Here is a 24717-nt window from a genome sequence, read left to right as displayed (position 1 = left end):
ATAAACTGTTGTCGACAAAATCAGGATTGTATTTTTTATACAAAGTGAGAGTGGCACTCAGGTCACTGGAAGCCCTGAAGTGAACAGCTGTGAGCCTTGATTTACACATAATACGTAGCTTCAAACACACAAAAAAATACATTTCCAGGGAGGCTGCAAATTCAATAGGCCAATCTCCTACCCAGATGTCTGATCTATAATTGATTATGCTTATTTCATGGAGATTTGGTCAAAGTAATGACAGATGCATATTCTCCAGTACAGGCAAACTACACAGTGCACAATTGACAAGGGGTTTGGGATGTGGAGAAAAGGTGGTTTAAAGCTCACCTTTGTACTCTTCTCATCATAGTGCTGCTCTGTGCAAGCTAGTCCTTTCCATTGAGTTACAGCAGTCAAGGGGCAGCTGAAACATTTACACCAGACAGCAAAAGGCACAGGGAGCCAAAAACACAGCCAAGGATTGGCAGAGCACAAAGCATTTTGGCCAGAACCCCCTTCCCTCCACCCATACCCATTTTCCCCTCTTACACCTACATGAGCTTGATGGCACAGGAGGAATGAACTGGTTAAGCCAGATTTTCAGACAGAATACATTTGCAGGGTATTACAAAGCATCCACACTGAACCAGAAGAATTGGCCCATGAAGCACAAATAATGGAACTAACATTTTGTGGGAAAAAGTGCCCAAACAGCATCTCGTGCTTCAAAGAACTGTCCTTAAACAGATCAGTTAAAGAGAATTCAGCTAGAAGCTCAAGAGACTATAATTAATAGATGCATAGATTTCAAAGCCAGAAGGGATCATTATGATCTCGTCTGACCTCCTGCAAAACAGAAGCCACAAAATGTCACCCAGTAATTCCTCCATCAAGCCCAATAACTTGTGGCTGAACAACAACATACCTTCTAGAAAGATATCCAGTCTTAACTTCAAGTGATGGATCAGAAAATGTCTGATTTTCCAGCATACTAAATGTTTGGACTGACTCACAAGAAGCATAGTACCAACTAATTAGCCATCACAATGTATCTTTGCAACATTACATTCTAGCAGAAGGTAGGGTTGAGATTGCTAGACATCTTTATCTGCATTTTGCTCTGTACATTATTTTATTTTACTGTGTTGTGGGCATATTGTATTTTTTAAATGTTATGGGCCAATGGTATACGGCTATAACTTTATTGAAACAAATGGAGTTACACCAAAAATTTATTTGTCCCATTATGACCTGCGTGGTATGTTGTGACTAAATTCCAGTACTTGTTAAAGTATGAAACAACCAAACTTCACTGACATTGAAGCCAAGGTAAACATTTTTTGAAGTTCAAAATGTTTCATTAACCCTTTTCTTCATTTGTGTTTACATCACCACTTTCTAGCCAAAACCTGGACTGAAATATTGTGAAGATGGTCATCATCACGCTATTTCCAACTCTGAATCACTAGTTCAGTCTAGTGATGGGTTACCATTTAATGTTTGAGGTTTGGTAAGCACCCATAAGTTTGGAGCCCAACTGTGTGAATCTCTTGTGTTTGCATAATTAAGCTGGAAAACTTGAGAGAACAACCCCACTGATGGATTCCCACTTGCAGCTGGAACCAGGAAGAGAAGAAGCAGGCAAAACTGAAAGATAGTAATGATGGAGTCAACTGTGCCTTTTTGTAAGGAAATGCATCACTTTGGGGAGTCACAATGGGTATGTCTACACTGTATTGAGAACCCATGGCACTGAATCTCAGAGCTCGGTTCAATTGACTTGGGCTCTCAGGGATTGGGATGCAGGGCTAAAAATTGCAATATAGACATTTGAGCTCAGGCTGGCTCTGAGACACACCCTCCGCACAAGGTTTCAAAGCCTGGGCTCCAGCCCGAGCCTGAACATCTACACTGCAATCGTTAGCCCCACAGGCCAAATCCCACAAGCCCGAGTCAACTGACCCAGGCCAGCTGTGGGTCTTTTATTGCCATGTAGACATACTCATTGACCTCTGAAAATTCTGTGCATGCATGGAGAGCATCCCCATACAGCACATACTACTTTCTGCAACCACACATTTTCCACTGGCTTCACACCTTCTCCCCTTCACACATTCCTTCCCTTTAAAGCTTGCACTTATGGGAGCTTGCAACAACTGCAAGGGAAACACAAAAAACACAGTTGTTGTCAGAAACACTGAACAGGAAGAATAAGGATGACAGGAGAGGCTGTTGCTTATACACAATAGCTCCACCCTATACACATATGAAAAGGGACTGGCTGCCATCTGTCCCTAAATAAAAAGCGGCTTTATAATTTTTCAAACTTGCTAAAAGGTCTGGTATTAGATTTGGGATGAAAGTCAGAGTCCTTTACTTATTTATCCAAACTGGTTAGCTTACCCCTAGTTCAGAGACATATCAAGACTTTGAGCTGCTTATCTTAACTGAGTCTCTGATTCTTAGGCAAGTGAAGACTACATACTTGCTATTGCTCAGTCATTACTCGAGCTATTTGAATAATTGATTTTTTGGTTCATGAGCAGTTCCACATTTTTTTAAAAAAATTGTTTAAATTTTTTTTGTTGGTGAATCAAAAAGTCAAAAATTAATTTGGGGTCAACTGAAACATTTCCTTTGACCTGAAATGTTTTGTTTCAGTTTTGAGCCATTTAACATTTACTTTTTAAATAAAATTGAAGGAAATTTGAAACAAAACAGTTAATTCAAAATGAAATAGTTATTTCAAAAAACATTTACATTAAAAAAATATCTAGGCTTTTTTCCCATGGAGGAAAACAATTAAGCAAAATCAACACAAATTCATGAAACATTTCAGCTGGCCCAAATCTGCCTTTTTCTCTGAAAAAAAGTTTCAGCCAAAAATTACACACACACACAAGATAGGAGGACCACTCTCTTTGGTGGTGTCAATCAAAGTTCATCTCTTAACTACATCTAATCTGATTTTTAGAAGGGACTGAAATGAAATTTATTGGGCCCAGTTAATCCCTGATGTAACTCCACTGACATCAGTGTGGCCCATTATATTTAAAGCCTTCACCTTAATGTAAACAGGTGACTAATAGAGGGAAAGGTGATCAGCGCTCTATCTAGAACAACCAAGTCCTAAGTGTTACAGAACCTACTGAAATAAAAATGTTTTCTGACTGGCATCAGTCAGAAAGTGACACATGCAGACTGGTAGTTAGCTACCCATGATTCCTTGTGTTCCATTTCACTGAGAGCTTATTGAAAGCAGAACCACTGATTTTGACTTTATGTGGTAAATGTGCCAAAATGAGCTTAAAAAGGGGGGTTGGGGGAAGATAGCAAGAATGTGATTGTATAGCACAGTATTTAAGCATCACAAATAGTTGCCTCAACTGAGACAGAAATGATGGGGAAACGTCATATCTGAAAGTCACCATGGGGAGTCTCTCTGAGTCTTTCTGATGTGATGGAACCAGCAGGAAATATCCTCTCTGATTTAGTGTTTGACAGTCTGGTGTCTCTGTCAATGGGTCCAAGGCACTAAATGCTTGACTGGAAAGTTTATAATTACTTAAGGGTTCTATTTACCAATGAACTGAAAAATATTTCTGAAAAACCTAAGGTTTATTTAAAAAACAGACAATATAAGCTAGGTCCAATTCTGCAATCGATTCAGAAAATAACAGGGTAATAACTCTGAGGCTGAATTTGATAACTACTCCTTTTTTGGTGCCATGAATGTGGAGTGGTAATTTAAATTTCTTTTGGATACCCCACAGAGTAGGCGAACATCCAACTCAAAAGCAAACAATATAGGTGCTTCATTTGCTAGGATGAATGGGCCCTACTACTTATAAGGCATCCTTTAACACTGACAGCTACAATAAAAAAAAATCTTTATTAGAACTGACAGAAAGTAAAGGCCTAGAATTCAAAGGTACTTGGGCTCCTAAGACCCAGTTTTAGGCGTCACTGCAACCCACGGAACTCCCACTCGAGTGCTGCCTGACTCTGTAGGCACCTACGTTTTTGCAGTAAAAATTCTCTCAGCGTTTAACTTTCAGCCACTGGACAGGTACGCTGCTGCCCCACTCTGGGCACCTCTCTCCTACCTAAATCCCAGAGCAATCCACAAACCAGGGGAAGACAAATGTTTGTCCACCTAACTTGCGTGTGGAGCTCCAATCCTGTAGGTGTGCTCAGAGGCCACCTACCCTCCCAGGTCCAATTCAAAATCTCTCTGGAGAAGGAGTAGAAGATGCTAGTGGAAAAGAGTAATTGGAACAGGGAGTCTGGACCCTGGATCTCTCACCTCCCAGGTGGCCTAACCACCAGGCTACAGAGTCATTCCCTCGCTCATTCTCTCTCTGGCCCAAAGACCCTTAATATTTGTACACAATGGAAATATTTCAACAGGAGAGGTTGGGGGAACCACAAATCAGAATATCCCATAGCTCAGTGGTCAGAGATTTTCCTCAGTGGTGTGGGACATGACTGTTCAAATCATCTTTCCCCCTCATGCAGAGAGCAGATTTGAACCTGGGTCTCCCACGTCCCAGGTGAGTGTTCTAACCACTGGGTTAAAATATATAAGGGAGGTGGCACCACCTCCTCCTCCAGCTGTTTTGTATGAAATGAGGCAAGCACCTAACTCATTCTCACAAGACATGACTTAGGCACCTAAGCCACCTGACTCGAGGAGAGGGGTTCCCAGCTGCGGATGACAAGCAAAGCTAGGTGCCTCCCTGCAGCCTGGTTTTAGGCATTTCTCTCTGTGAGAGGGGCAGGGCTTAAGAAATCCCCATCCTCAGCATCTCCCATTAGTTAGGCACTGTAATGTCCATCATCACAATATCTAAGTCTCTTTGTGGATCAGGGACTAAGTCAATATGGTGGTTATAAGAAAAAAAACTATATACACACAATCACACAATATACACACACAATCTGGGGCCCAGATAATCTTCATCCAAGAATATTAATGGAATTGGCACATGAAAATGCAAGCCCATTAGCAAGAATTTTTAATGAATCTGTAAACTCAGGGGTTGTACCAGATGACTGGAGAATTGCTAACATAGTTCCTATTTTTAAGAAAGGGAAAAAAAAGTGATCCAGGTAACTACAGGCCTGTTAGTTTGACATCTGTAGTATGCAAGGTCTTGGAAAAAATTTTGAAGGAGAAAGTAGTTAAGGACATTGAGGTCAATGGTAAATGGGACAAAATACAACATGGTTTTACAAAAGGTAGATCGTGCCAAACCAACCTGATCTCCTTCTTTGAGAAAGTAACAGATGTTTTACACAAAGGAAATGCAGTGGATCTAATTTAGATTTCAGTAAGGCATTTGATACATTGCCACATGGGGAATTATTAGTTAAATATGAAAACTGAAAGGTGGATAAGGAATTGGTTAAAAGCGGGTCATACTAAAAGGTGAATTGTCAGGCTGGAGGGAGGTTACCAGTGGAGTTCCTCAGCGACCGGTTTTGGAACCAATCTTATTTAATTTTTTTATTACTGACCTCAGCACAAAAAGTGGGAGTGTGCTAATAAAGTTTGCGGATGATACAAAGCTGGGAGGTATTGCCAATTTAGAGAAGGACCGGGATATCATACAGGAGGATCTGGATGACCTTGTAAACTGGACTAATAGTAAATAGGATGAAATTTAATAGTGAAAAGTGCAAGGTCATGCTTTTAGGGATTAATAACATCAATTTTAGTTTTAAGCTGGGGATGCATCAATTAGAAGTAACAGAGGAGGAGAAGGACCTGGGAAAATTGGTTGACCACAGGAGGACTATGAGCCGCCAATGTGATATGGCCATGAAAAAAGCTAATGCAGTCTTGGGATGCATCAGGCGAGGTACTTCTAGTAGAGATAAGGAGGTGTTAGTACCATTATACAAGGCACTGGTGAGACCTCATCTGGAATACTGTGTGCAGTTCTGGTCTTCCATGTTTAAGAAAGATTAATTCAAACTGGAACAGGTACAGAGAAGGTCTATTAGGATGATCCGAGGAATGGAAAACCTGTCTTATGAAAGGAGACTCAAGGAGCTTGGCTTGTTTAGCCTAACCAAAAGAAGGTTGAGGGGAGATATGATTGCTCTCTATAAATATATCAGAGGGATAAATACCAGAGAGGGAGAGGAATTATTTAAGCTCAGTACCAATGTGGACACAAGAACAAATGGAGATAAACTGGCCATTGGGAAGTTTAGACTTGAAATTAGACAAAGGTTTCTAACCATCAGAGGAGTGAAGTTCCGGAATAGCATTCCAAAGGAAGCAGTGGGGGCAAAAGACTTATCTGGCTTCAAGATTAAACTCGATAAGTTTATGGACGAGATGGTATAATGGGATAACATGATTTTGGCAATTTATTGATCTTTAACTATTCATGGTAAATAGGCCCAATGGCCTGTGATGGAATGTTAGATGGGGTGGGATCTGAGTTACTACAGAGAATTCTTTCCTGGGTATCTGGCTGGTAAATCTTGCCCACATGCTCAGGGTTCAGCTGATCACCATATTTGTGGTCGGGAAGGAATTTTCCTCCAGGGCAGATTGGAAGAGGCCCTGGGGGGTTTTCGCCTTCTTCTGTAGCATGGGGCACGGGTCACTTGCTGGAGGATTCTCTGCACCTTGAAGTCTTTAAACCATGATTTGAGGACTTCAATAGCTCAGACATAGGTGAGAGGTTTATTGCAGGGGTGGATGGGTGAGATTCTGTGACCTGCGTTGTGCAGGAGGTCAGATTGGATGATCATAATGGTCTCTTCTGACTTTATAGACTATGACACACCGTTACACGCCCCTACCTTTAAGTTCTTTCTAAATGACCACTAGATGGGCAGTACAAAGAAGAGACCACGCATAACCTTGCCTTGGAACTTCTGATCCTTCAAGTCTATTTCTTTTCTGATGGCAAGCCTTTTGTGTCACACTTTGCAGAACCACCACCCCTCCCCCCAAGTGATTGGCAAAATTAATGCTGCTATAAGCAATTTTATTTTATATTCCACCACTGCACTACCCATATGAAAAGGGTTTTGCGCTAGCCTGGTAACCAATAAGAGAATGGCTCCTGTCAGAGGTGTGAGCCAGAGGGCCCAGAAGAGTATTATGAATAAGCCCATCCTTTGGTCTGATGCTCTGGCATACTCATGACTGGACTTCCTCAGAATTGGGAGACCACATGCTCTACCTCTTCCAATGCAAACTTCTCCCATCTGAAGGATAGACTCATTGGAAACTCAGCAAGATCCACCTCACAGAGTGTGTTAGGCCTCTATCCCCTCATACGGGTATCAGTGGGACTGTTGCCCTTAATTTGGTTAATAGATTTGCTCTTGCATGACATGAACCTAAGCTGTTATTTTAGTAAACAAAATAATTTGTTAAATCATTTGTTTAGTTATTGGATATATTATCCCTTAACAGATGTTACGTGATAAACATCAGATAACCACACATTCCAACTACATAAAAAGAAAAGGAGTACTTGTGGCACCTTAGAGACTAACCAATTTATTTGAGCATGAGCTTTCGTGAGCTACAGCTCACTTCATCAGATGTTTACCGTGGAAACTGCAGCAGACTTTATATACACACAGAAATCATGAAACAATACCTCCTCCCACCCCACTGTCCTGCTGGTAATAGCTTATCTAAAGTGATCAACAGGTGGGCCATTTCCAGCACAAATCCAGGTTTTCTCACCCTCCACCCCCCCACCCATGAGTGAAACATACTATGGCCCTGCCGGAAGGAGGATCCTTGTTCGTGCCTCTTTACATATCAATAGCCAGAATGCTCCTGCAGCTCAGAGAGTTACTTCACAGCAATTTTGGTGTCTGGAAAAAATGAAAGGTCTGGGTATGTTGTTTATTGATTGAGCTATTTACCACAAAATGAATGGCAATATATACTGAAGGAGGTATTTAAGCACATGGATGGGGGTAGCTTATGATTCACTAGTCACACATCTCAGTTTCAAGTTTCTGAGTTGTTTGTCACCCACAACATATTTTTATGACTGACGCTTGGAAAATATGCTCTGTATTTTATCATCAACCAGAATGTCTTCCTGTCTTAATGAACTCTTGGGGCCTGATCCTGCTTCCATTGACTCCCATGGTGCAGAACCAGACCTTTCATCTTTTAACTGATTTTCTGTCTTGTGCTATGTTCTGTTAATTTTGTCTTTTATACAATTTGAAGGTTCTTTGCTGTTGACATATCTACCCAGTGGAGGTTACTGCAGATCATATTCTGTAATTTAATAGCTTAAATACTTTTCCTTAAATACCTTTCAGGTTTCTTCAACTGTTGGAACCGCTCCTCACTGGCTGCCATGTTGAGAACAGGAAACTCATTAGTCATTCTTCAAACTGACTGCAAAAATCAAACTGTAGTGAATAACATTCGGGCGGTTATTGGTGACTAGTTTTTATTTCCTCCCTTGATACCAGTCTACAAACACTGGACCGTCTTCCTCTTTAAACTGAGTGTATCTTATTCTCTCTGATTCACACTGCCAAGATCTCTGTTTTTACCATTTGTCATTTTATATTTCCAATGGGCCTTTGCTGACCAGGTTAAGGCAAAACTATGGATGTTTTATCCAGTTCTACAGGACATCAAACCATTTACTCTGGATTTTATTTTTCAATTCAGAAAGAGAAGAATATACTTCTTTTATAATTAAAAGTTTTTAATATTCTAGTTTTAAACTAGCTAGCAGTTTCCAAAGCTAGAGCTACTTTATTCCTTTGACGTTGGCTAGTGAGGTTCCTTGGAACATAAATATATGCAATAAGCCAATAATTTCTGCTGCTTTTGAGGGTATCCCAGGGCTGGCAAACAGAAGGATAATGGGAATTAGAAGGAGGGAAAAAACAGCAATAAAAATATAAATCACAAAAGGAAGGAAATTCATTTGGTCCTTGGCTGCAAAGACACCGCTCAACTAATCCATGCTGAGTGCAATCCAATACTCCTGTATATAATCCTGTACTTGTGGAAGAAAATTAAAGTTTAATGCAATAATGGCTGACACAAATCACTTTTGTTGCCCAGAAGCAGAGTAAAGAAAGTTAAAATCATACAAATCTAATTTCTCTCTCTCTTTTTTACTTTATTCTTTAACATCTTGATTCTTTAATCCATAGGATCAGTTTCTGATTATTAAACATATATTACCAATTTAAGCAAGATTTTTTTTTTGAAGGATGGCGGGAGAGGACAATGAGAGACAAGAAATTATTTGTGCTCAATGGTACATGTTAAAGCTCTTTCAAAATCCATACATTTTTCATAGACTGATATAGGTCCTTGCCTATAATCAATCTGTGTCCCAGGGACTTTGAAAATAAACATAACGGCAATGGAATACCATCAGTCATAATTGCATCCCACCCACTATTATGTATGTTTGTTCAGCGTAATATATTTGAGTTCTGCCAGCTATGGGACCAAGTGGGGGTCTCTGTTAAAGACAAATGATAAAAGGAAACGTGGTTATGGTTATCCTCCATCCCTATTACCCTAGCCATAAACTACAACCATTACCACTTCCCTTCTAGAGCAAACTTGACTAAAGAAACAGCTGAGAGCATATGCCAGGCATATTCTATTCTACACCATATGTTTCTCTGTGCCAGAGAGGGAAATCAGTTATCTGGAAGTTTGATCAGACTAAAACTATCTTCTTATCCTTCCACTTAAATAGTGTCAGATTTTTCATTCTCCTCCCCATCTCGAAACAAAAAGAAAATAAAAACTGGTTTTCATTGGTCCAGACTCCAATAAAATGAACATGGGAAACCTTCCCTAATACCCATATGGTAGTGGTGGGACAACATGACAGCAGACTCAGCAGGAGCTCATGCAGAAGCAATAATGGAAGTTGTGTAGTTATCATTGTTTCCTGTGGAGTCATAAGGTGGGCTGGGAAGTTTGTGGAACAGCTCCTTGGGATAAGTGGGGTGCATAAATTCAGTCTCATTTTACCCTTCCTCCAGATTTTGCAGTAGCCCCTCTGCAGGGCTGGTATTCATGCATAGAGAAGGAGAGGGCTTGTCAAGGTTCCTCCCCCACTCTGAACTCTAGGGTACAGATGTGGGGACCTGCATGAAAAACCTCCTAAGCTTATCTTTACCAGCTTAGGTCAAAACTTCCCCAAGGTACAAAATATTCCACCCTTTGTCCTTGGATTGGCCGCTACCACCACCAAACTAATACTGGTTACTGGGGAAGAGCTGTTTGGACGCGTCTTTCCCCCCAAAATACTTCCCAAAACCTTGCACCCCACTTCCTGGACAAGGTTTGGTAAAAAGCCTCACCAATTTGCCTAGGTGACTACAGACCCAGACCCTTGGATCTTAAGAACAATGAACAATCCTCCCAACACTTGCACCCCCCATTTCCTGGGAAATGTTGGATAAAAAGCCTCACCAATTTGCATAGGTGACCACAGACCCAAACCCTTGGATCTGAGAACAATGAAAAAGCATTCAGTTTTCTTACAAGAAGACTTTTAATAAAAATAGAAGTAAATACAAATAAAGAAATCCCCCCTGTAAAATCAGGATGGTAGATATCTTACAGGGTAATTAGATTCAAAAACATAGAGAACCCCTTTAGGCAAAACCTTAAGTTACAAAAAAGATACACAGACAGAAATAGTTATTCTATTCAGCACAATTCTTTTCTCAGCCATTTAAAGAAATCATAATCTAACACATACCTAGCTAGATTACTTACTAAAAGTTCTAAGACTCCATTCCTGGTCTATCCCTGGCAGAAACCAGCATACAGACAGACACACAGACCCTTTGTTTCTCTCCCTCCTCCCAGCTTTTGAAAGTATCTTGTCTCCTCATTGGTCATTTTGGTCAGGTGCCAGCGAGGTTACCTTTAGCTTCTTAACCCTTTACAGGTGAGAGGAGCTTTCCCCTGGCCAGGAGGGATTTCAAAGGGGTTTACCCTTCCCTTTATATTTATGACAGGGCTATTGTTGGGAAGAGTTGGAGATGAGGATACATTATATACCACTAAACATGCAAGTATTCCCCATCTCAATCATCACAGATTCAGTATATTAACATAGGCACTGTCCTCCCAGGATGAGGATTCCAGGGGAGCGGGGCGCCATGGAGGAGTGGGGAAGTCAAGATGCGTTGTGTGGGGACTCTCTGTATGAATGTCCTTGTCTTTGGTAGGTATCAGGGGATCCTCAGGTTTGGGTGTCTGAGCAACCTCTTTTGTTCCACAGAGGCAACTCCACAGGAATAATACAGAGGGAACTACATCAGAGCAACTTCAGAGCTGCTGATCTACAGGTACATGCTGGGGTAAAAGCAGGGGATGTAGTGAGGGCTTTCCTGCGCCTCAGTGATACCAAGCTGCCACATTGGGTCTCTGGGACAGTTGGCAGCTGGTGCATGTCAGAACAGCTTGAAGGCTGCTCTGACATGTGCTAGAGAATTGGCCCCGTACTCAGATGGACCAGCATCAGTGAAGCAATAAGGTGACTTATAGTCACCTTCATACCAACCCATTTTCCGTCCTAAATTTCATAGTGCACTCCTTAGCCACATTTGAAGCTCCGGGCCTCTCTCTCTTCTTTGGTTTCTCACTGACTGTTGCCTCTACCCTTTTTTCAGTTGGGCACTGCTCTGTATTTCAGCATGTGACACATTGGTTCAGATTTGTTACAACTTGTTACAGCATGTTCACAGAGCTTAAATGAAGTCACCCCATGCACTGTTATGAGGGAAGGTCCTTACTAATCATTTTATAGTTTGTTGAAACATATTTAAGAGACTTGTACATTTCTAAAAAATATGAGGATTTCAGAGGCTTATTTCCCTTCTTTCTGTCTCCTTGACCCTGCCTAATCGACCAGAAGAGCATTGCACCTGTATCTTTTGTTATCTTTTTAAAAAAACTGTCATCTGTTCTGATTATTTGGACTCAGCAGTGGCAAGACCTAGTCAATCGAGTGCCACGAAATATGTAAGTTAGTTTATAGCTGGTTGTGCTGGCTTCCTGTGCAAACTGGAAAAAGTATTAAATGTAGTTATAGAAGGTGGGGATTTTTTTTAATCCCTTTGCAGCCTGACAAATTTAAACTGCAAATGTCATCAAAATGAATGCAGTAGCTGAATCCAACAGGTGGGGTAATAAACCCTGACATTTCCAGCTAATTAATTGTACTGGGTGTGATGGGATACCTTTCAGTACAAACATGGTTTTACTTGATGTCAGTGACAAGGCCACGGACCTACTTTTCTACTATGTATCCACATGATCCACAGTGTAAAGTTCCCACCTACAATATACTTTATGACCTTTCAGGTGATGAAACCTCTGACCTATATCATTCTTATCTTTGCTGGTTCAGCTGCTGGGTGGTGACAACCTGCTAGACTCCATGTCGGGTCTAACTGTGATTTACTGTGTATTAGAATTAAAAAGTTAACATGATATTCCTGTCCACCGAACCCTAAAGGGCTTAGGTAGTGGTACTGCAGCTCTCTGGAGGAAATTGCAACATCCAGGGATTTGTTATGAGCCTAGTGCCAAGGCAGTTCATAAATCTAAGTACAACATGACATCAACATGACTGGCTCTGAGTCTTTTTCCTTTTGGCCCTTCCATATGACAATTTCATCAGCTGTCTTTCTGACTGCCCTGTATGATGCACAAAAACTTCTGACAACAGGAAACATCTCCAGTTCTAGTTCATCATTTTAAAAAAAATACAAATATTATAGGTTGAAAAAATTGATAATTAATCAAAAGAGCAGAAATACTAAAAACAGGCACAAGTTATCTGCTCAAATACACCACTGAAAATTCAGAGAAAATCTATTGATTTTAATAGACCTTTTCTGCATCTACACTAGTGTAACTGTGAGCAAAATTTCACTCAAATCTTGAATTTTTTTCATTTTTTCTTTTAATGTGATTTTAAAAATAGATGATTCATTGTAAAATAAGAGTAGACCTGAGTGAGGGTAAGCGTAATAGAACTGTTAAATAACTAATGGGTTGTACTTGTACAAAATTATTAACACCAGATTCAATTATTATTAAAAGGAAAATTCATTCTGAAATAATTTATAGATTCTTAGATTCCAAAGCCATCAGGGAGCATTGTGATCATCCAGTCTAACCTCCTGTATAACACAGGTCATAGAGCTTCCCCAAAATAATTCTTAGGCAAGATCTTTTTAAACAACATCCAAACTAGATTCAGAAATGGTCAGTGATAGAGAATCCACCAGGATCCTTGGTAAATTGTTCTAATGGTTAATTACACTCACCACTATAAATATATGCCTTGTTTCCAGTCTGAAGTCTAGCTTTAACTTCCAGCTATTGGATCATGTTATACCTTTCTCTGCCAGATTGAAGAGTCCATTATCAAATATTTGTTCCCCATGTAGGTACTAATGGACTGTGATTAAGTCACCACTTAAAAAAAGATCAGGTTAAGAGAAGATTATTTTTTTCCCAAAGAGAAGAGCTCCTTAGGTCTACCACTATAGTGCATGTTTTCTAATCCTTTAATCATTCTTGTAGCTCTTCTCTAAACCCTCTCTAATTTATTAACAACCTTCTTGAATTGTGACCCCAGAACTGGACACAGTATTTCAGCAGCAGTTGCAGCAGTACCAAATACAGAGGTAGCATAACCTTTCTACTCCTGCTTCAGAGTTCCCTGTTTATGCATCCTAGAATTTCATTAGCCTTCTTCACACAGCATTACACTGGGAGCTCATGTTCAGCTGATTATCTCCCATGACCCCCAAAATTCTTTTCAGAGTCACTGCTTCCCAGGAACAGTCCCAATCCTGTAAGTATCACCTTGTGATACTTGTGATCACCTGCAAGTATCACCGAATCCTGTAAGTATCATTATTGGTTCCTAGTTGCAGACATTTTACATTTGGCTGTACTGTAATGCATATTGTTGGCTTGCACACAGCTTACCAAGTGATCTAGATCACTCTGTATCCATTACTTGACCTCTTCATTATTTACCGTGCCCCCAATTTTTCTGTCATCTCTAAACTTTATCAGTAATCGTTTTAGGCTAAGTCCTGGATGTTAACTAATACAGCCAAGAACCAATCCCTGTGAGACTCCACTAGAAACACACCTGTTCAATGATGATTCCCCGTTTACAATTGCATTTTGAGGCCCACCAATTATCAACTTTTTAATCTTTTTAACGTGTGCCATATTCATTTTATATCATTCTAGTTTTTAATCTAAATGTTGTGCAGTACTGAGTCAAATGCCTTACAGAAGTCTAAGTATATTACATCAACAATATTACCTTTATCAACTGTAAATGAGTTCTTGACTCTTTTAGGGAAAACACCAGTAAGGAATTATTTGTGGATGCACTAGAGACTAGATGAACTCAGGACACCCCACTATTTCCCAAATATACCTGCCTTTCCCCAGGAAACTCCAAGCAGCATGAGAGCAGGATGAGGGGGTACTGTGGGGTGGGATAGCAGGGGGTTAATTACATGCTCAGAAATAGGTGTCAGACTTACCAGCAAGCCTCCAAAAAGTGCTGTTTTCAACAGTAACTTCTCTGGGACAAAGCCTCTTAAGGGGAGAAAATAAAGACTTTTGAGGCAGATTCTCAGCGGATGTAAATCCATGTAACTCTATTGATTTCAGTGGCATTATATTGATTCATATCAGCTGAGAATCTGGCCACTTTGAATTTGACAGTTGTAGGCAACATGAATTTCATTGTATGTTCAGATTTGGGATACTGGCATAAGAAAGCTGTGTTTTTTGTTTGTTTGTTTTTTAAACACAACCTTGGTTGTCTCTGGAAACATTATTTGAATTTACCTTTTTATATGTGCTTTATTTCAAGATAAAGTTACAGGCATGTGTGTGTCTGATGAGAAGTTTGCAGCCAGTTTGAAACTAATGAACTAGTTAAATTCCCTCAGGCTTATTATTTTTTTGCAACTTGGCTGATCAGGTGAAAGTCTCCTACTAAGTGACTCACCTTTGTACAATTAATGCTTTTTTCCTTCTAGCTTTAAAATTTCCTGCCAAGATATAAGTGCAACTCCTACTGAAGCAATGTGACACTGAGTACCTTTCCCAGACCTAGAGCTTTGTGTAACTCAGAACGCTTGTCTCTCTCACCGGCAGAAGTTGGTCCAGTAAAAGATATTACCTCACCAAACTTTTCTCTGTAATATCCTGGGACTGACAGGGCTACAGCAACACTGCATAAATCTGTTCAGGACATTCTATTTAATGGATGTGCTACTAGACCATTAATTAATTTGAAATTAGTCATTCTTATAAAAACTAAGGGTGAAATGATGACCCCACTGATATGAATCCCATTGACTTCCGTGGGGCCACCATTTCACCTTCAGTTTCTTGCCCCTATAGTTGTGAAGAAAAACCTTTAAAATGTGAACCAAGGTTAAACTGGTGCAGCTGTTTTCCTGAGGCTATGTATACACTACAGGGACTGTAGTGGCATAGCTACAGTGCCATAGCTACGTTAGCATAAACCCACAGTGTATACGTGGCCTACAGAGACAACAGGGTTTTTTCTGTCACTGGAGAAACACCATCTCTTCCCCCCACTCCTGAGCAATGGTAGCTAGATTGATGGAAGCATTTTCCCTACACAGGGAGTTAGGTAAGCATAGCTACGGTGCTCAGTGGTGCGGATTTTTCCTGAGCACCATAGCTATGTCAACTAAATTTTAAGTGTAGGTCAGGCCTGAGTCTGGAGGCAGCCTAAAACAATAGTCCTAAGAGGTATGAACAGCTCCATTCATGTCAACGGGTAGTAACTGTGAAAGGTATCAGTTTGATTGTCAACTAATTCAACTAACGTGCTTATCCTACAATCCCAAAGTGCCTCCCACAACTCCCCAGCTTCCAAAAACCTCTGCTGTCTCCTACCAAGCTGTCAAAACTGCCAGTTTCCCCCGACAACTTCTGTGATGTAATTTCGTGCTGACAGCTTAAAAATCTACAGAGTATCAAAAACTGAAAAGGGGGGGGGTGGGGACATTGTAAAATAAATTGAATGTTCTAGCAAAATAAACAGGAACTGCTGTAATTATCAAAGGGTTTATTTTAATACTTAATTCATTAAAATTAATAAGGCCGCATGGTCTAATGGATAGGGCACCAGATTGGGAGTCATGTTACCTACGTTCTGTTCCCAGCTCCATCGCTGACCTGTTGTGTGACCTCAAACAAGTCACTTCACCTCTCTGCTTCTGTTTTCTCTCCGACCATTGGTCTGTTTTGTCTAAGTTGTACACTTTATGGGGGCAGGGACAGTCTCATGCTATGTATTTGTATAGTGCCTAGCACAGTGGGTCCACAATTTCTGCGTGGACCACTAGGCAATAGTGTAATCCAAATAAATAATAAAATATTCAATTCTGTCATTTAAATGAAGCTGGCACACCAAAATGCCCTGGAGCCCAGGATCCTCGCCATAGAATTTACATCAGTGCATGGGGCTTAGACTGTAGTAGATACAACCAGAGCTTGCTGGAATACTGTGTGGAAAATAAAAATCAACACGTTTCAAGTTTCCTGGCAGTACAAAATGTATATTTATGGTTCACATTTTGCAACTGTACTGCAATAGGCAGAATACAAGAGTGTTCTATTCTCTTCTATTCCATATAGGTTTTTACACATCACTCATCACCATAGTATCTGAGCTGCTGAGTGTTGGAGGTAGTGTGGGTGGCTGATTTCACACCAGGTTTGTACAGTCCTGAAGGCAGTGCACCATATTTGTAGTGGACACACAGAGCCACCCATCTGCCACTTTGATGACCCCCAAACTTCCCTTTATGGCAAATGCCACAAACAGGATTGGCTTTAGAGTATCGTTGCAAGGACTTAGGGGCGCATAGAACTGTGACAGGACACACAATCAATGCTATTAGAAATCCCATGTGGTAAAACTAAAGCATAAAATTTAACACAAAATGACAGATTAAACTGCCACCCCTGTTCTCACAAGATGTTGCAGCACTGAAAAATAAAAGCTTCAACCAGCCCTTCCAATATGAGGCACATAATGGAACAAACTGTTTGACACTGGAGACTACAGGAGCGTGGCAGCACCTGCTGTTCAGAACTACTCAAGTACAATTAAATTGCCTGTTTCTCACAAGTATTTTTTGCCCACTAATCCCATGCCAGAAACTCATTTAACTATCTAGCAGGTAAAATATTAGCTGGCAAGGGACACGGAAAATAAATAAGGACATTGCTTTACATGCAGTGTAGTTGTAGCCATGTCAGTCCCAGGATATGAGAGAGAGAAGGTGGGTGAAGTAATATCTTTTATTGGATCAACTTCTGTTGGCGAGAGAGACATGGTTTTACATGTCTTGTGTGCTATATTCCATCTATTCTAATTGCATTGTGTCCTCCTCTCTAATTTATAGTTATAATACAAACATTCCCAACTCACTCTGCAAATTCTACTGGGTTATTTCTTGGCTCTAACCTTGAATCTGTATTTTCTGTAGGACTGGAATGGATCCCATAAATATTTGCAAAAAGAAAAGGAGTACTTGTGGCACCTTAGAGACTAACCAATTTAATAAATAAATATTTGGTACATGTCTAAAATGTATAATTGTTACACCTTATTTCAAGAGTATTTTTAATGAGGATAACAAAATATATGTTTCTGGTGTCTATTTTAACTAGGTCACTAGGTTTAGGTCAGACATACTGCTACAGTCAAGCAAAAAAAAAATTACCTACCCTTTTAGTCCATTGGTAATGTTATGGAAAATATTCTTTGAATGCTCTCTTTCTAAATAATGTTTTTAAATTACATTGGCATCATCTCCCTCATAGTTAAAGCACATAATCAGTTCCACTATTGGTGCACAAGAGATATACTCTTTGGCATAAATCCTCTATTTGGTTGGAATATTCAAAGGATTCTAAGGGTGCCCAATTCCCATTGGATTTCCTATTGAATGGCTTCCTTGAAAATCCCCATCCTTATCTACAGGTACATAGCAAAGGCAATTGCAGAATGAATTTCCCTACACACTTGTCTTAATAATGTACCTTAGCCTTAAACTAGAGAAACAACTTTTAAGAGTTAGAGGATTATTTTAGGTCTACACTAAGAGTGCTTTGCTGGTATAGCTATACCTGTTTTTTATACCAGCAAAATGTTCCTAGTGTACACACAATTTATACCAGCAAAAATGTACTTTTTGCCAGCATAGCTTATTCCACTCCCCCTCGCCCCATCCCCCAATAAAATAATTAGTTTCCAGGCTGATTCAGCCCTTGTTTTCTCTGTTGAGATTGTCAACAGGCATGCCAGTTGAGATGAGGTTGATAATGATCTACTACAAACTGAACTAAGGCCACTACAAGCCACCCAGGAGCCATCAGATGATGACAACATTTGGTCTACCACCAAACTGGCACACACAGAGTGGGTGACCTAAAAATGAAAGAGCCTGTATCTCATTATCAGCCCCTAGGCCACCCAGTCTTCCAAATTCCTGTTTTCATAGTTTATACATCAACCACAACATCCTGATCTAGACTGAAATATGGCAAAAGGTCAAATGCTTAAAGGAAACCTAAGCTCTGAATGCAAGATGTGTGCACAGTTACTGCAGTAGAGAGACACAAATAACTGAACTCACTCCAACCCTCCCTTCCGCCTCCTCTTCCATTTACTTTTGATTTTTTTCTTTTTTGGCATTTACACACACGTGCACTCTAACCACCCAACAGTAAAAACCTAGGGCCAATGGGGACAGTGATTTCCTCTCCGAGGGCAGAATTTAGCCCAAGGTACCTGTAAATTATATTATTTTTTTTAAAGCCCTTCTCTGCTGGGGGCAGCGGAACCCTGAAAATCAGAGAAAGAAGATTCAAATCAAATGTAATCAACCCAGCTTAACCCAAATTTTGCATATAAACCCTTACTCATGAGTTGTGAATACTTATACGAAATCTCATGTTGGTATTAACAATTGATTTGTAGACCCTATGAAATAAGGCCTCCCAGCTATAGGATTGTCATAAGACATTTTAAATTAAGGGCCTGATCCTACTCCCATGGAAATCAAGGGGAGTTTTGTTGTTGGGACCAATGGGAACAGGATAGGACCCAAACCTGTTACAATAATAGACATGTCTGTACATTGGTTTCTTTGTGTGCAATATGCATTGTTATGAATGGCTCTTTTAAAGCTTGATTGATAGGTCAGAACATGCCTCGCTTGTTACTACATAAATGAGCCACAAGGCTGACGGAATTCCAAAAATAACAATCTCTTATTGAAAGTCTGCTTAACAGGCCACTATTTAGAACAGCTCAGTTTAACAGGCCTCTGTTAACAGAATCAAGGATAGGGAGACAAAGAAATTACAAGTCCATAGATCTCAGGCAAAAGCCATCATTAGCCTATTTCAGAGATGGGCTCTGACCAGTAATCAACAAGATGATAGAGTAAATATGTTAATGGGTGCAGTATATGTTCTGGGCATGAGCATAGAAGCTGAGTGCTATCACATCACTTAAAAATGTATTATTAATCAAGGACATGTACCCTGCTTCACCTGGCAGCAGCATACTTCTAGGAAATGAAAAAAACCCTTACGTTCTATGAATCAACGAATAGTAGATTCATATAGATTCCAAGGCCAGAAGAGACCATTATGATCATCTAGTCCAACTTTCTTTAGAACACAGCCCATATAATTTCCCCACCATAATTCCTAGAGCACATATTTTAGAAAAACATCCAATCCTGATTTAAAAATTGTCAGTGATGGAGAATCCATTAGGACCCTTGGTAAATTGTTCCCATGATTAATTACTCTCACCATTAAAAATGTATACCTTATTTCCATTCTGAAATTGTCTAGCTTCAGCTTCCAGCCATTGAATCATGTTATATCTTTCTCTGCTAGATTGAAGAGCCCATTGTTAACTATTCGGTCCCCATCTATACAGTTCTTATATAGCACTTTCCATTACTAGATCTCAAAGTGTTTTACAAGAGAGATTATCCTTATCTTCAATTTACAGATGGGGAGGAAAAAAGAGGTGGCATTTCTTGCCAAAGATCACCAAGCAGGCCAACAGTGAAGCAAGGAATAAAACCCAGGTCTCCTATTTCCCAGGACAGTACTTTATCCCCCTAGACCACCCTGCCTCCCAACAAATACAAGCTTATTAACTCGTGGGCAAAATCCTGTAGTCCTTATTCAGGCAAAACACCATTGAAATTAATGTGAGCTGAGCCTGAGTAAAGACTACAGGATTTGACCATTTCTGCCATATCCTCTCTTCCCTGAGCAGAGTCAGAGCAAATAGGCTTGATGTTATTTTCTCCATGCCAGGTTGTGTGCTTGTGCGGAAGAGCAGAATTATCCTCCTTTTCACCAAGAACAGAATGCCAGCATAGCCAACCCACTAAGCAAAACCCAGCCAAGTACTGCAGCTCCTGAGATGGGTTTGTAAGACTTCTGGATTCATTGGCCCATTCCTACCCTCATGGTAGTGAGAATGGAGCCCCAAAGTCCACTGCTCAACAGTGCAGGCAGTTACAAATCCTCCCAGCAAAGACTCTTTGCCCTTTCCCAGTGCACAGCAGAAGCCTATCTGTTAAGCTCCCATTGTGACCACACAGCAGGGACAGGACCTTAGGGCTACATAGTTAATTCTAAACAGGGTACCAGACCTGCTATCAGTCCAGCATTGCATCCACTGATCTCTGTATTTTAACATTAAATTGAGATGTTTTATTAGAAAGATGGATATTATTGTAAATTGTCTGATATAAAACTATCTAATCAAGTGGGAAATGCATTCAGCAGTTTAGAAAAAGGTAGCTTACCGTATAAGACACGTAAGAGTTGAGATTTATTAAGTAGTATTATTCGTATGATTGTAGTGCTCTATTATTCTTACATTGTCAGACAATCTGCAGAAATTTGTTCTGCTTCAGGCAATTCTTACCCTTGCTATACAACTGTTGTTATGTACATTTTTCTCATTATGGTAAGTACTTTGATCTCTCAGCAAACGTTCAGCATTTTATAAACTGTAACATAAAACTCACATAGAGAAAAGATATGACTAAAAAGATCTTAACAATCATAACTGCACTTCTCAGATAACCCTAAAATACACAATGGAAAAATAAGAGGGGGTGAGGGGGAAGATAGAAATGCTTTGATTGTCAGTTGTGTTCTACAATCTTAAGCTTCAGATTATTTTCTCCTTCAGTAAAGTCCCTTTAAGATCAAATTTTTTACAGTCATCAGAAACCTGGGTCAACTAAAATACTTCCCTTCATAATGAAAAGCACCTTGTATAATTTAGAACTGCTCTTTCAAGGGGCACTAACCGTGATCCACTTTAATGAGAGTATATCTAGCCAATTATAGGACATGAATGTATAAACCCTTTATTTTATATGCCTTTGACAAAATGAAACTTACACTCTGAAGAGGGTTATCAATTTAAAATACACAATTTATTAAGATTTATTGTTAGCTATAGGTTGGGTCTTTCTATTAATACAGTAGATGTGTCTTTTCACAGAGCAGTCCCACATTGTGGCCAAGACATGGATTGTGAGGTCTTTTAAATAATTAGAAAGCAGCCCAGTAGTGCAGTCATTCATTCTTTCATTCATTTTCTTTCCCTTTCTGAGAAAGGGTAAAAGCATTATTTCCCATGGCAACCTATGAAAATTAGATTTGCCCAGTTTAGGCAGGAATCCCAGAATTAAAGCAGTTTTCTAAAATATAAAATTTATGGCAAGGTGGTATATAAACTGGACAATCATGCAAAAGACCCAGTGCTGGGAAAAAGATGTGACCTCTTGGGATTTACAGGCTGGTAGGGGCTGGGCTTATTAGAGACAAGTTGTCACACTTCTCCTTTGAAGAAAAAGGTCCCAGCTCCTCCCTCCTTCTCCTTTCTCTCCCCGCTCAGCACCCCTCTGTCTAGTGTTAGCACCCTCTGTAGGTAAAATTACTAGACAGAATTGCTTTTCTGTTCAGAGACCCAGGGAAGGACAATAAATGAGTTGGAAGAGAAACATAACGTAGAATGTGTGGGGGAAATGGAGGGGAAAATAAAATAAAGAGTAGGCAGGAAAGAAATCTATATCTTCAAGGAGAGGATAAAATCACCTCTCAAATGAAAGGAATATGAGGGTTGTATCATTTTGCTCTGCAGATGGAGACAGACTGGCTGCTGCCACAGATTGGGGCAGGGAGAAGAATAATCTAAATACCAAACATCACAGAACAAAACAGGAAAGAAATCACCTACTTCTGAAGTTATAATGGTTACAAGAGAGACCTTCTGGCTTTATAAATTACTGTTTGCACAGGCACCATAGTGATTCACTTTGTTACTAGGGGCAGTTGCCCTGTTGCAGCCTCTCAAAGGCATTGAGGTAATCAGATTCCAAGTGCAGCACTTACCACAAGAGATAGGCCTAAGCCACACAGTTCAGACCAGAACTATCACAAGGTTGAGAGGTGTTTGGATCTGAAGTTTTGGTTGTGCCCCATATCTGCTGACTATGTTCATAAGGTCTGTTACTTTAATCATTTCTTGGTGGTTATTGTCTCCCTAACTACAGAAGGTAAGGAACAAGATAAAAAAAGAGAGAGAGAGAAATGCCCATAGAGTGACCAGATAGCAAGTGTAAAAAATTGAGATGGGCAAGGATAGGGGGTGGAATAGATTTCCCATATAAGACAAAGCCCCTAATATCAGGGCATCTGCTCACGCTGAGTGCCCATGAAACCAAGACTTCTGGGCTAAATGCCACAGACTGAAAAACATTGTTTGTGATAACATATGAAATTGGCTGGTAAGGCATAAATTCTGTCCTCAGACCTATGCTGATTTCAGTGGGTATCTGAGAGCAAAATCTCACCATTAATATTTAAATCTGGACAGAAAAGGGAGAAACTGTGACTTGACAACATTCTGCCAAACCATTTAGAGACTTATTTAGGATAACTTTCCTTGTACTGTGGTCAATTCAAAAACATGCTGATATAAATGAATACAGTTACCTCTGTATTTATGGTATTCCTTTGATTTCTAAGAAACAGATATAGGGATTGTATAGGGAATACTGCATATGTTGAGAATCTTATTAATTTAACTAAGGACAAACTGACAGGTTTTTAAGGGCAAGCATCGTAGAATACAAGTCATTAAAAAGTCAACATTTGTGCAGTGTTATGACTCAGCACAGATCTCCTATCTCCTACAAGGACATACTCTGGTAATCTCAGATGCCACTGTATGCTGTTTGCAAATGCTGATTTTTTAATGGCAATCACTGTAAAACATTCTCTTAATAAATGCTGATGTGATATTTCAAACAAACAGATTGGATTCAACATAATTCCATTTTATAAATACAGGGATAGGATGCATAAGAGATAGGTAAATAATATTTAGTGTGATGGATGTGATTCTGTGTATTGTGCTAAACCCTAAAGTCTTTCCCCAGCTCCAGAATCTCTATTTATTATCATAATCTTCTTACTGTACATGTCATTGGTGTTATCTTCATTCTCCGTATCTCTCTGAAGACCTGTTGTGACCTCTGTTAGTTATGTTTTTGGTTTGTTTGCTTTAGTAAGACTACTAAAATGCTCACCACTAAAAAAAGACAACTTTTGCCAGCAGATACTGCACATCTTTCCTTTCTAAGAACAGAGAAAAAACATGAAATCTCAGATACCACTCTCTAATAGTCGCTGACAAATACTGACTTCCTACTGGCAACCACTCTGAACTATCTGATAGAGGGATTGAGTTTTAATTAATGTTTATAAAGTACCTTGAGCATCTTGGATTGTAGGTACTATACATACAGTAAGAACACAGCATTTTTGTCTACTATACTAAACAGCTCTGTGGAGTGTTTCTATAATTGCCTAGATGCTTCAATTCTAGATGCCTCCTCTCTAAAAAAATGGGATTAAACTAAAAGTGGACTTCGTTAATTCAGGAAGCTTCAGGGTTTTTGGAAAATGTAATTATAGCCTACCTGTGAGTAAACAGTGTATGTGCAAGTAAACATTTTAAAACTAATTTAATTTTTTTAAAAATACTAAATTGAAACGAGTGGAAACACACTTTCTGTTTATTCACAGGACACAAACAACATACAATAAGCACTGAGCACAAGTTTCTTCTCACTGCCCTGTCCATATATTTCACGGAGACCTGGAAAGACCATCTCTAAGGCTGGGAGAGCAGTTCATGACCCACTCATATAAAGAGTGCCCATGGGTGTCATCAGCTGCCATGGTGGTTTTTGACAATACGGTCATTTGTCCACTAGGCTCTGACCAGCTCATTTAACAAAATAGGCAGCAAGATAACAACATTTGGTCATGGCTATCCTGGGCTGGACTCAGACTGGTGCCTTAGAAGTGGAAGACTTACCAAAGTTAGAGTTATTGAGTAACCAATCGACACGCCACAAACCAGTTTGGCACCATTTCCCAAATTATCAGTCCTGAAGGTAGTACTATCAATAGCGATACAACCTTCATTTTCTGCTAACATCACTCTGGGGAGCGTCCAGCTTCCAGGAGGGATACCAGAGAAAGCGAATATGGGCAAAGTCCTTGCTAGCATATAAGGAAAT

At 39.9% G+C, this 24717-nt stretch overlaps 1 long non-coding RNA gene across 2 annotated transcripts in view; it reads right to left on the bottom strand.

The window, feature by feature from the left end:
* LOC140911636 (uncharacterized) overlaps nucleotides 1-24717 on the bottom strand; it is a 71975-nt gene that overhangs the window by 23214 nt on the left and 24044 nt on the right. Inside the window, exon 1 of one of the 2 annotated variants that reach the window (XR_012159059.2) lies at nucleotides 8295-8345. The exons of the other annotated variant lie outside the window; for it this stretch is intronic. This is a non-coding gene — a long non-coding RNA (uncharacterized LOC140911636). Of the gene's footprint in view, nucleotides 1-8294; nucleotides 8346-24717 lie in introns of those variants that run through there. 2 annotated transcript variants of the gene reach the window in all.

This window comes from Lepidochelys kempii, chromosome 5, assembly GCF_965140285.1.
Source record: "Lepidochelys kempii isolate rLepKem1 chromosome 5, rLepKem1.hap1, whole genome shotgun sequence".
NCBI lineage: Eukaryota > Metazoa > Chordata > Testudines > Cheloniidae > Lepidochelys > Lepidochelys kempii.
The sequence above is the reverse complement of the archived record's forward strand: the minus strand, read 5'-3'. Positions and strand labels throughout refer to the sequence as shown.